The following is a 13,752-nucleotide window of genomic DNA, read 5'->3' on the forward strand; positions in this document are numbered from 1 at the left end:
ACATTCCCCTAGGTTCGAAATCCACTTTGCTGCCCCAACCCACCCAACCCCTTTTCGCTGCTCCGCCTCCGACATGGGGAACCCACTACTCCAGCTCTTTCTATTTCCCTTATACCCCTACCCAAGTCACCGGTTACCCACATGCGTCCCCTTTCCACTCAACATCTAGCATCACCCTTCATTTCCACCTTTCATCTTCTTCGTTTCACCTTCCACAACAACAACCTTTCCTTTCGGGGGCACCACTTACCTTCAATGGCCCGAAACACATGAAGATTGAGCTTTCCCGATTCTTCGTGGATGACCTATACAATTGGCTAGCCTTAACGGAAGAATATATGGATTATCACGAGGTCGACGCCGTCAACCGGGTCATAATCACGGGGCTCTATTTCACTGGTGATGCTGCCTTTTGGTTTAAATGGTACAAGTTGCACATTGGGTCTGGGCTTTGGACCGCCTTTATTGAATCACTTCTTCAGTGGTTTGAGCCGGGCGATTAACTGGACTTCAACATGTCTTTTTCCTATGTGTCTCAGAAAGGCTCACTAGAGGCTTACATCAACGATTTCATCCGTTTGTCATGTCGGGCCCAAGGTTGGTCTGATTCCCATCTCCTAGAGGTTTTCCTTTGTGGGCTTAAATTTGAACTTTAGGATGACATTTTAGCCCAGACCCTTCACTCTTTGGCTCGTGCTATTGAACTGGCTTGTATCTAAGCCAACAATTACCAACATCGTTGGGGTTCATTCCACCCTTTCCCTACCCAGTCTTCCTCCACGTCAGTTGCCTCATCATCGCCTCCTCCACCTCGTGAACGCTGTGCCCGTGACCAATACCTTTATTGTCCAGATAAATATTACCTAGGTTCTACGACCCCTACAAGATCCTTGCTTGAGTCGGGAAGGTCGCCTACACCTTGGACTTGCCTCCGGACTCTTGCATCTACCCCACTTTCCATGTTTCTCTACTCAAGCCTAAGCTGGGCTCTAATGTGGTTACTTCTCCTGTACTTCTTCTTCTGTTCGACAAGGGACTTGTGAACTGGACACTGAAAACAATTCTACAGCGAGGCATGTTCAAGCGCGGGAACCATGTTGTCACGTGTTGGCTGATCAAATGGTTGGGCTTACCAAAACATGATGCTACTTGGGAGGATGTTGACGCTACTCTTGAACGATTTCCTGATTTCAACGCTTAAAGACAAGCTCTTTCTTAGGAGGGCAGGATTGTTAGGATATTAGAATATTGGACAGCTGATAGTCCATCTTTTATGGTATTTTGTCTTTTCCTTGTAAGTGTTGGTATCATCCAACGATAATGTAAGTGGAGATGTGTTCCAATCGTGAGCATTTCCCCCTTTAGGGTTATATATAAGCTTCTTTTCACCATTTGGGAAAGGCATGAATGAAAATCAAATGTTTTAGTTTATTCATTTTCCCATTTTTCCCTTGCTTTATGCACTATTTCGACTCTGCACCCATCAAAGGACACAGACCTAATGGTCTCTGTATCTCAAGAGCCTCTCCTGAGGTAGCTCTGATTGCATTACATGTTTAGATCAATGACTTGTCTTGTGTATTGGAATCCGACGAGGAGCTTATGTTACGCCCCGATCTCGACATACGTCTAGGATTGACGCTTAACGGTGAACTATAGGGGGATGCCCATAAATACAAACTACAATACTGAACTGAAAATAACAATATTCACATCTTTTTAAGGAATATTATAGGAGTAACCTCACACTCCAAGCTCCGCGAACTCTGTCTGCTACCCCAAAGCTCCTCGTATCTACTAAAACATGCACAATCACCCATACACCATGGGAATGGTGCACCTGGCAAACAACACCCCGGATAAGCTGCGAAGCTCTTACGAGTGATAATAGTTCTACGTATGTGATACTATTAAAACCAACCATTGATTCGGTTTATAAACGTCAAATATAAAATTCATATTATATAAAATCATAATCAAGCCCACTTAAAATCTTGAAGGAGTCACACAGACATTATCGGCCCGTCTGAAACAAGTCACAAAAGCTCACAACTATAAACTCATATAACATAATGAAAAGTAGGGTTAGAGGGACACAGTTCGGCTGAAGCCTACATCTCTAAAGCTATCTCAATCCAAACTAAATCCAAAGAATCAACAAAGCAATTAATCGGGTTCTGGACCTCTCAACGGAACCATAATACCAAACGGGATTATGGACCACTTAACATAATCGCGGAGTAGAAGGGATTCCGGACATCTTAACGAAATCGGAGTGGATACGATTTCGGATCTCTCAACGGAATTGTGGAGTACAATGGATATCGAACCACTCAAGGAAATCCAAGTTGGATACGATTCTGAACCTCTCAACAAAATCGCGAAGCATGAGGGATTTCGGACCATTCAACGGAACCGAGCAAAAATCCAAAGAACGTATCAAAGGCTCGAAGAAACAATACAAGAACCAAGTACTCAATTTATAAAAGCTTAAGAAAGTGAAACAAGACACAAATACTAAATTTAGAATGAATCACTAAAGCAGGAAATGAAACAATATCGAAGCAACAAATCCCCATCACAATGGGTTAACGGTCCACTACTAGCCCTCACATTTCATCACAACATGCCAATCATACAAATCAAACCATATTTCAAATATATACTTCAAATCTCATTTCATAAACATAAGTTGATGACTAAGTATTAAAAATAACAATTCAGTAGAAAACATATTTATAAAACCAAGTCATATCCACACAGGATAACAATTATGAAAATAGGGTAATCACCAATATCACATATATTAATGTCACTCACCTGGAATCCGCACTAACGCACCTTAGCACAAGAATCAAGACGTCATGCACTATCGTTGCCTAAAACAAAGTACAAGTCCACATTTAGATTTCCTTTGATAATTCATATACCCAAAACTCCCATACGTCCCCCACAACCACATTTAAAGGAAATTGAACCGTCGTTCAAAGGTAGGGTTCATGATCCTACGTCACTTGCTTCGTAAGATCCAACCACTAGTCTTTCGATTTGTAAGTTACTTATCATTAGTAATGCACCTATATATGCTATGATTTGAGTAACATTACCAGTTAGATTATAGTTGAATGTGTCCCAACACGACCTCATTTCTAAAGTTCATTAATTAAATTCGAATTCCGATGCGACTTGTAGGTGAAAAATGAGACTCGTACTTTATGGACTTGGCACCGAAATCAGGACACCGTAGAACAAGCCAAAGTCACATGGACTACCTCTGGTTAAATCTTTTGTATATAACAATCTACCCAATGTTTTCAATGTAAATAACATCAATTCTTTTTTAACACAATCTTTTGTGCATTTCACATAATCTTTCATACAATTTTCAATCTCGCAGCAAGACGTGAGCATAAACTTAGAGTGCGAAACACTTAAAAGCCGGATAAAGTTAAAGAAAAATCTTTGGCGGACTCTGCAAGTTTCAACGAAGTGGTGTGATATTCACACGTCTTTTTTTTACTTTCTACCTATTCTCTTAATTTTCGACTATCGAATTGAATGAATTGATGATCCTTAAAGAACATAAATTAATAATAAGTGTCGGAGAAGTAAATACAAACGTGGACAACACGCCCCTTCGATGAAATGATGCTCAGCACACCGCGTAAAGAAAACGCTCGGGATCTTTTCTTTATACTAATGGAGCACGGATGTCGCAGAACTTGTTGAACATTTTCTTTGAAGAAACCCCTCTTTTCCGCAATTCCACCCTCTTTTCGCTATTAATCAATTCATACACCCACCTACCGGTTCCTTCTTCTCCCGCCCCAGTAGGAGCTCCTCTTTGCCGGAAAACATTTCTTCGCATGGAAAACAGAAAAATAATCCGCCGTCAAGAACTAGACAAAGCGGAGAACGAATGGAAGAAACTGGAAGGCGTCAGCGAAAAACAAGAGCAAACAGTAAGGCGTCTGGAAACAACGGCGATGCTGCTGGTTTGCGGTTATATCTACCTTCAAAGCTTCATATTCCATTCTGTTAGCCACAATCCAAACTTGTCGTGCGAATTCTGGTGGGCACCCTTCACCCTCTCGTGTCTGATTTGCGTCGTCTTCGCCATCCCCTTCAAGAGTTTCGTCACGAAATGGGATCGTACACAACGTTATTTCGAGATCAATTTTCTTAAGCAAGACTTAGTTCACCTACAAATTGTGATTTTCTCCTCCTCGGATCACGATCGGCAGCTGGAGCAGCAGCAGCAGCAGCCGCCGCCGCAGCAGGAGAAATTGAGGAGCGATAGTGCGAAAACGTATCAGAGGCGTGCGTTCATCTGCCTGGTTTCTTTAGCTCTTGTTGCGTACACAGTTGTTGTGTTAACGGCATGTCGATCGATTCCCTGTCACAGAGTTGCTATACTCTAGAAATACGGTATGTTCTCCGATTAATCCTTTCAATTTACATGCTAATTTCCGATTTCAATCTGCAATAAAACTCAAGAACTAAAATAAAAAGAAATAAAAAAAATAATAGCTAACAGTTTACATGATCCCAGCTTGGCACTCATGTTTCCATTCCTCCTCTCTCTCTATAAGAGGAGAAAAAAGGGGAAGGTGTAGTAGGAGTCTTGTCTAAGGAAATAATATCTCGGAATTAATATTGTAATGTTATTCTGATTGTATTCCTGATTTGTAGTACGTTGAGTACCCACGATTGTATGTGTATGAGCTTTTGTGCTTGTTGAATAAATATCAGCAATCAATGGTAAATTTATATATGCTAATAAATAATAAATGTGAATAAATAATTTAACAGAGTATAAACGAAACGAAATAATATTAAATAGACAAATTGAAGATCGAGGCTTGCGTACCGCAATGTCCTTGAAACATAAATTTTGCCCATACTCAATGCATGTAGTTTTACTGATGTCTGCTTCACCAGTTTTCAATGATCTAAGTCAGAATTTCAGCAGCAGCACTAGAAAACTTGACTTCTAGCGAATTTCTTTGTGGTTCTCTTAGTAAGAATGTTTGGGATTGTAGAAGAAGAATTTTATTTTTCTGTATACTAAATGTCATGCAAATTGATGAATATATAATAGGTTTATGCCCGTTCGCAATAGATATGAGAATGAGATAAGTCTATTGGGAGACATCTTCTTAGAGGGGTATTTTGCTCTCTGGCATTATTTCATCACTTCAGACTTCATCTGAAAAGATGAGTCTGTTGATATAAAAAAATAATTAATTAATTAAATTCGAAATTAATTAAAAATAATTAATTAAATAATTTTATTAATTATATATTAATTATCAGTTAATTAGTACACCCTAAGACCCATCATTTGATATATAATAATTATCAATTAATTAGTACACTCCAAAGCCTAACCCCAAGGTTGAGCCCAACTTTATACTTCATGGTCTATCACTCTAATCACTTTCTATAAGGAACAAAGCCTTATAAAGTGAGGGAACCTTTTGGTAGTGACCAATGTGGGACAATGAAATTTCTACTTAAAATTTCCAACAGTGCTATGATTATAATTTCTACATGGTATCAATGAGTTAAGGTTGTAAATCCTAGTGTGATGCAGTTTCACTTCTTCAAGCTTACTAAGACCAATTTGCTCAATTAGACATGTCAGATGCGTTCCTTTTTTTATTGATCATGATCTTTTCTCTCATGTTGATAGCTCCTCCACTGCGTCCGACAATGAGCTTCTTATTGCTGGTGATACTTTTGTCAAGCCTAATCCTTAATATGTTGCGTGTTATAAGATTGATCAACTGGTGTCTAGCTACTTGTTTCTACCCTCTCTGAGTCTCTTCTTTCATTGGTGGTTGACCTTGACTCTGCTAAGGTTATTTGCAATTGTTAGCAATATGTCAAAGCTTTATGTGCAACATACCCATGCTTGGCCTTCTATGCCAATCACAGAGGCCATGGTTTCTCGATACACAGTGCGTCCAGACTAGGGCTGGGCCCGATTTTGAAGGGACCAGACCGGACTCGAGTGTAAAAAAGACGGGTCGGGCCGAGCCGGGGATAACAAATTTTAATATAGTAACTGGACCTAACCCAACCCAGTTGAAACGAGCTGATTCGGGTTAGGTCCACAAGTCTTTGTATTTTTTTTTTTTTTTTGCAAAACTGTTACCTTCCTTGACGTTTCCGCCTCTTTCCGCCAAGGCCACGCCGTCTTCTCATTCGACGTCGAATCCCTCAAGCCCTTGGAGTCCCAATCCCAGGAATCCTGACCTTTCAACTCATCTGCGTTCGTCGGGGAAGACAGTGCACGTTGACTGTCGACAGAGAGAGAGAGGGAGTGAAATTGCAGGAAGGTGAGAATAGGAGGAGGAATGGTCCACATGTGGTACATCTGCCACCGGTGATGTGGACGCTGAGCTGTTGATGATGAGCTCGTATTTGAAGCTATTGGTGAGTCAGTGACTATGTAGATCAGGCCTCATTTACCTCTCATGGCATTCATGCCAAACCCGATGCCGTAATCGGCGAGCTTTTGGTGGTTGTTGCTCCAGTCCTTGCATTGAAAATGTAGAGAAAATTAGCAAAACCTACATTGGCGTTTTGGGCTAAAAGCTTAAAATGCATGATTTATGGAAAACCTAGCTGGGAAGAAGAAGAAGAAGAAGAAGAAGAAGAAGATGCCGTAATCGGCGAGCTTTTGGTGGTTGTTGCTCCAGTCCTCGCATTGAAAATGTAGAGAAAATTAGCAAAACCTATATTGGCGTTTTGGGCTAAAAGCTTAAAATGCATGATTTATGGAAAACCCAACTGGGAAGAAGGTTCATGGAGAGAAAGAAAGAGATAGGCTGTGGGAGATAGAAAGGCAGTTGAGACTGAGAGAGTGAATTCTGGAACCTTGGACTCGGGTAAAAACTAAGGTAGAAACCAACGATTGAGATTGGATGATAGGGTATCATTCAATCTCGGTCGTTCATTATAATTAGAAACGAGTCGGTCCGAGTACCCGTTTTTCTAAGTATCTGGACTCGGCCCGCCCCGTTTGTTCTCTAAAATATTAGGAATTGTCCTGTACCTGCCCCGACCTGCGGTTCATATACTAATTTGCCCACCCCTAGTCCAGACTTTTAGACTTAATACGTTCATGTAATATTAAAACACCATTGTACTAACCTTGTGAAGACATCATCCAATGCACAACAAGCACTGGTACAACAGCAAACACACCAATAGACCTAGAAATCGAGGAAAGCCTTTTGCACACTCACCACAACTGTATTACTCGACCCTATAAGGAGTTCTCTAAGTATATCTTTCGGTAGTGTATGCAAGGACCTTCCCATAATCATGCACTAGGATTCCTTATTGCACAAGGATATAATCTACCAAATCTCAATCCAAATAGGATAGTATCAAGAGCCCTTATTCTCCAATTATAACCAAATTATATACTTTACTTGAAGTCCAAGTTATAGCTTATAACTAAACCCTAATTGCACTTACATTCCACATCAATCCTTATTAACTATATTGACCTATTAGCCATTGGATTAGAATCTAACATCCAACATTCTCTCACTAGGTCAATTAGTTAATTCAAGAAAGAACTTTAATGAATCTGTAAGCATGATTCTTTATTGGCCAATGGATTCAATTAAGCTATTAAGCTTATTGCATACTTTTGTCAAGCAAAGGTTACTCATTCAGAACCATCAGAGACTATGAACTTAGACAAGTGTTCATGAGCTCTTATAATCACTACATAAGGCCTTCACTTACATGAAGTGCTTAATCACAGACTTGGTACAGAAGTGAGTTACAAAACCATAAGTCAAAAACATTGACTCCATCATTTCCAAGTCCACTTAATTAGTCTTATACCTGACTATTTAATGCTTTATATGAAGCTTTCAAGCTATGAGAATAGCTCATACATAATTTCGTGAAAAACTCAGTTTATAAGCCAAGCAATCTCATAGCATAACCAACTGCAGCTAATAACCTTTTATTGCTACATTGTTTCATCGAAAAACACATTAGTTGCTTATAACCTTTTAGCAACCTTTTATTTCCAACAAAAAACATGAACTAAAATTGTATTGAAACAATGTAACGAGTTACTAAAATAACATCCCTTTATTAAACCTTCAATTCAACCAAGAGCAACGACTAGCAAAAGATATAACCAAACTCAATACTAACTATCACCATACTAACTGGCATGCATAATTAAACTACATATTATCATTACTCCCACTAGTTCAACAAACCTAGGATTGTAGTCACTCCCATATTGACTGCATGCTTATGAAAAGCTGCATTTGGTAATACCTTAGTGAGTGGATCAGCAAGCATTGCATGAGTGTCATATAATCAACCCTGATTTCTCTAGAATTTACTTTCTTCCTGTCAACGCATATTTGGTGTTCAAGTGCTTAGTTCCAGGAGACCTTATATTATTTTTAGAATAAAAGACGGTAGCTTTATTATCACACCAAATTTGAATAGGCTTTGCTATGGAATCCATAATCTCGAGACTGCTGATGAAATTCCTCATCCATATAGCTTGTGATGTAACTTCATAACAAGCTACAAACTCAACCTGCATGGTAGAAGTGGCAACAGTATCTTGTTTCACACTCTTCCATGACATTGCCCCATTTGCCAACGTGAATATATAACCTAAAGTTAACTTAAGTGAATAAAGGCAGCCAACAAAATATGAGTCACTATGGCCTACTAGTTTGAGTTTTGAATCCATTTTGTATACCAACTGATACTCTTTAGTTCTCTGCAAGTATCTTAAAACTTTCTTGGCAGTCATCCAATGTGCATTACCATAGTTAGACTGAAACCTTCCCAGTATGCTAATGGCATATGCAATATTAGGTATGGTACATACCTGTGCATACATAAGACTCCCAACAAGAGAAGCATAAAGCTTGTTAGCTGTTTCCTTTCTTTCAAACTCAGTCTTGGGGCACTGATCTTTACTGAGCTTCTCTCCCTTTATCATTGGAACATCACATCCATTTAAGTCTTCCATATTGAACCTTTTAAGAACCTTTTCAATATATGCTCTTTGTGATAAACCAAGTAGCCTTTTTCTTCGATCCCTTGTGATCTGAATACCAAGAACAAAAACTGCATTTCCTATATCTTTAATCTTAAAGTGTTTTGACAGAAATTTCTTGGTGTATTATTGCATGCTAATACTATGTCATCTACGTAAAGAATGAGAAAAATAAAACAGTTTCCATTCCTTTTCATGTAAATACATTCATCACTAGGGCTCTCTTCGAAATCATGTGATGAAACAACCTCATTAAACTTCAAATACCATTGTCTCGAGGCTTGTTTCAATCCATAAATGACTTGTTAAGTTTATAGACCAAATTCTCTCTCCTTTCTTGAATGAAACCCTTTGGTTGCTTCATGTAGATCTTTTCTTCAAGATTTCCATTCAAGAATGCAGTTTTAACATCCATTTGATGCAGAAATAAATCAAAGTGAGCCACTAGTGCCATGATCACTCCAAAAGAGTCTTTTGTAGAGACTGGAGAGAATGTTTCATTATAATCAACTCCTTCTTATTAAGCATAACCCTTTGCTACAAGTCTAGCTTTGTATATTTCGATATCACCCTTTGAGTCTCTCTTGGTTTTGTAAACCCAATTGCAGCCTATTGGTTTACATCCTTATGGAAGCTCAACCAACTCCCACACTTTGTTCTTATTCATGGAATCCAATTCTGATTGCATAGCTTCTTGCCAATGTGCATTATTGAGACTCTTAATTGTTGTCTTGAAGTTTAATGGATCTTCTTCTTGACTATTAAACTCAGCCTCTTGTAGATACACAAGGAAATAATCTAAGATTGCATGTTTTCTTGTATGGGTTGATCTTCTGGTTTCCATTTGCCCATGTTCAATGTCCTCTTCTTGAATGGCTGGTGTGTTGTTCAACTGCACAGGTTTTTCTACAATCATTTCTTCTTGTTGAGTAGTTTGTGTTGGTTTTGCAACTTGTTTATTTTGCACTAGAATTGGTACAACAACTTTATCTGTCACATCATCACCTAGGTTTTCATCTTGCATTGCTGTGATCTCTCCATTCCAGTCAATATTTTCTTCCCATAAATCATCGTTAACTTCTTCAATGAACTTGGCTCTCCAGTTTCAATGAATCTCGAAGTATGATTGGGGCAATAAAACCTATAACCCTTAGTCCTTTCTGGATACCCTACAAAGAAGCATATGATTGTTCTAGGGTCTAGCTTTTTCTCCATTGGATTGTATGCTCTTGCTTATGCGGCGCATCCCTAAATTCTCAAGTGATTGAGCACTTGTTTTCTATTAATCCACAATTCAAAGGGTGTCTTGGGAATATACTTGCTGAAAACCCTATTGAGTAAGTAGTTTGCAGTTTTGATTGCTTCTCCCCAAAGAAAAGTAGGTAGCTTTGAATTACTCATCATGTTTCTTACCATTTCAATCAAGGTTCTATTTCTTCTTTCACTAACTCCATTTTGCTCAGGGGTACCAGGATTGGTGTATTGAGCAACAATTCCATGCTCTTGCATAAATAATGCAAAAGAACCAGGCTGTCTACCAGACTCACAAAATCTTCCATAGTACTCTCCACCCTTATCAGACCTTACTACCTTGATTTGCAGTCTAATTGATTCTCTACTTCTGCTTTATAAGTTTTGAAAGCAAGAAAGGCACTAGATTTCTTAGTCAACAAGTATATGTACCTAAACCTAGAAAAGTCATCTGTAATTGTGATGAAATACTTGTAGTCATCATGTGTTTGTGTTGGGAAAGGTCCACAAATGTCTGTGTGGATTAGTTCTAGCAGCTTTGTACTTCTAGTTGAACCTTTCTTCTTCTTGTTTACCAATTTTGCCTTAATGCAGTTAGTGCAAATTTCGAAATCACCATAGATTAGTGATGGCAGGATTTGTTCTCTAGTTAATCCTTGCATTCTCTCTTTACAAATATGTCCTAATCTCTTGTGCCATAACTTGGATGAGGTGTTATTTATCAGTGTTCGTTTGTGCCCCATTGTGTTAATCACACTCATTGGTATATTGCAGTTAAGCTTAAACATGTCACCGTCAACACTACATCATCAATTAGCTTGGAACTTCGAAATATTGAAAAACCAATCTCATTAATATCAAACTTAAACTTTGATTTAACAAGCCTACTAACTGAGACTAAATTCCTTCTCATGGAAGGTATATAAGCAACATCAACCAAATCTAGCAAAAAACAAGAAAATAATTCAAGCCTAACTACTCTAATGAACTCCACTGCAACTTTAGCTCTATTGCCCACGAACGCTAACACCTCATCCTTGTCTGGCACCCTCTTACTAATGTACCCTTTTGTTTTTCTTACTTTCTTTGTTTTCTTTCCAACGTTTATACCTAGTGCACTCTTTTTTCTGATGTCCCACCTTTTTGCAGAAGAAACATTTTATTCCAACACCCTTATGAACTCTTAGATGGTTATTGACCTAATTGACCCTTCCTGCAGCCCTCTTATTGTTTTTTCTGTGGAAGATTGTCTTTCTCATTGGGAGGATTTGCAGGGTTGACATTCTGCATTGTATTGACTTGTTTCTTCCATTTATATTGTCGAATATTTTCCTCTTCATGCACACAGATAGCAATTAACTCGTTCAGGTCCCATTTTTCTTTTTGAGCTATATAAGTACTCTTCAACTGAGAGTACTCAGGGGGTAAGGAATTCAGGGCGAGATGAACCAAAAAATGATCATTTATCTTAATGTTAAGTGCATTAAGTTTTGCAGCTGCATCAACCATTGAGAGAATGTGCTCTCTCACATCACCACCCAGGTACTTAGTGGTTATAAGGGTGTTTATTAGTGTTCCAGTTTCAGCCTTCTCGGATTCCTTGAGCTTTGCTTCTATGGAGTCAAGATATGCCTTAGCATTGTCTGACTTAGTGATTGCCCCTCAAACCAAACTAGACATTGACCTTTTAATTACCAGCAACACCATTCTGTTAGCCTTAACCCACTCACATTTCATATTCATTCTTCTTTTTTGCAGTTGCATGATCAACAGGCTTGGCTGGTTCATTCTCTCTTAGAGCTGAATTGAAATCTATAAGCCCTAGTGTTATTTCAATATGTTGCCTCCACTTCTTACAGTTGGTTCCATTGAGTGTTTGAATTGCATTCAGCGCGTTAATTACTAAAAGATTTTTCAAACAAAATAGGTATTCAAGACTTTATATTCTGTATAATTGAAACAACTCAACCTTTGTTTGGTTTTTCAAGCTTAATCAGTATCAGTGCAAAACATATAAGTTGCATAAGTAATGGTACAACATGAAAGCCATCCACATTCATTTGGCAATTAACTTTCATAGCTTATTCATCTTGTATGTTTTCACTAAGCTATCAATAACCGAACCAATGTCAATTAGTCACACCTTTATTTGGGGATATAACCTCATTATTATGGCTACTAATACAAGCTGATCATTTAAACCTTGAATTTTTAGCAGTTCTTGAATGATTGAAACGAATTTGTTGTGTTTCATTCATTCAATTACATCTTAAAAGACATTGACCATGTTATAACTTTCAACATGCTATGAACCTTAAAACTTTCGATCATTAGACATGCTTAACAATCAAGACTTCTGAAGTAAACAATTTCTGAGTTTTAATAGGCCAAAATTAGTTCTTACATTAATTATGCATGGTAGACAATTTTAGGGTTTCTTGTGAATGCAAGCATAATACAAAGTAATCATGGCACTTGTTTGTAGTCTTATATGTATATTACTTAGTTTTATACTCAGTTGAGATTCACATAAATGTGCAGGGATATCATCTCTCAAACTTTGTACATATACGTATGCATGCAAGCATTAAATATAGTAGCGGAAAAGAAACCAGAATCGAAACTTAAAGAAACATCAGTTCATTCATATTGCATGCATGATTTCATGTATGTTAGTTCTCTTATGGATTTTAACTACGTAAATGTTGGATCTGATACCAACTGTTAAACTTAATACGTTCATGTAATATTAAAACACCATTGTACTAACCTTGTGAAGACATCCTCCAATGCACAACAAGCATTGGTACAACAGCAAACACACGAAGAGACCTAAAACTCGAGGAAAGCCTTCTGCACACTCATCACGACTGTATTACTCGAACCTATGGGGAGTTCTCTAAGTATATGTTTCATTGGTGTATGCAGGGAGATTCCCTTGGTATTTATACTACTACAACCCTAGTGCACATTCCCATAATCATGCACTAGGATTCCTTATTGCACAAGGATATAATCTACCAAATCTCAATCCAAATAGGATAGTATCAAGAGTCCTTATTCTCCAATTATAACCAGATTATATACTTTACTTGGAGTCCAAGTTATAGCTTATAACTAAACCCTAATCGCACTTACATTCCACATCAATCTTTATTAAATATATTGACCTATTAGCTGTTGGATTAGAGTCTTAACATCCAACACATACATCTAGTTAGGATTGTCACTGGTTCTGATCACAGCATGACCGTCATTGTTTTTATAGTCAAAATTTGACCTTGAATCTGTGTATCATTTTCTTCAAGCTTGTGGAGAGGTATCAACAATATTTTTGAGACTTAAAACTGAGTAGATAGATTATATTCACACATCCCAAATTACTTTTGCCACTCTTTTAATTTTTTAATATTTTTCTATCAAGTGTTAGTGGTGGGTAG

At 38.1% G+C, this 13,752-nt stretch overlaps 1 long non-coding RNA gene across 1 annotated transcript; it reads left to right on the forward strand.

Annotated features, from left to right (window-relative positions):
- The first annotated feature begins 3,526 nt into the window (after positions 1-3,526).
- On the forward strand, positions 3,527-12,338 carry LOC137718254 (uncharacterized). Its single transcript, XR_015965322.1, has 2 exons — positions 3,527-4,428; positions 12,071-12,338. It is a non-coding gene; the product is annotated as an uncharacterized LOC137718254 (long non-coding RNA).
- Positions 12,339-13,752: the final 1,414 nt, after the last annotated feature.

Source organism: Pyrus communis, chromosome 8 (assembly GCF_041283825.1).
Source record: "Pyrus communis isolate YQ-2024b chromosome 8, ASM4128382v1, whole genome shotgun sequence".
NCBI lineage: Eukaryota > Viridiplantae > Streptophyta > Magnoliopsida > Rosales > Rosaceae > Pyrus > Pyrus communis.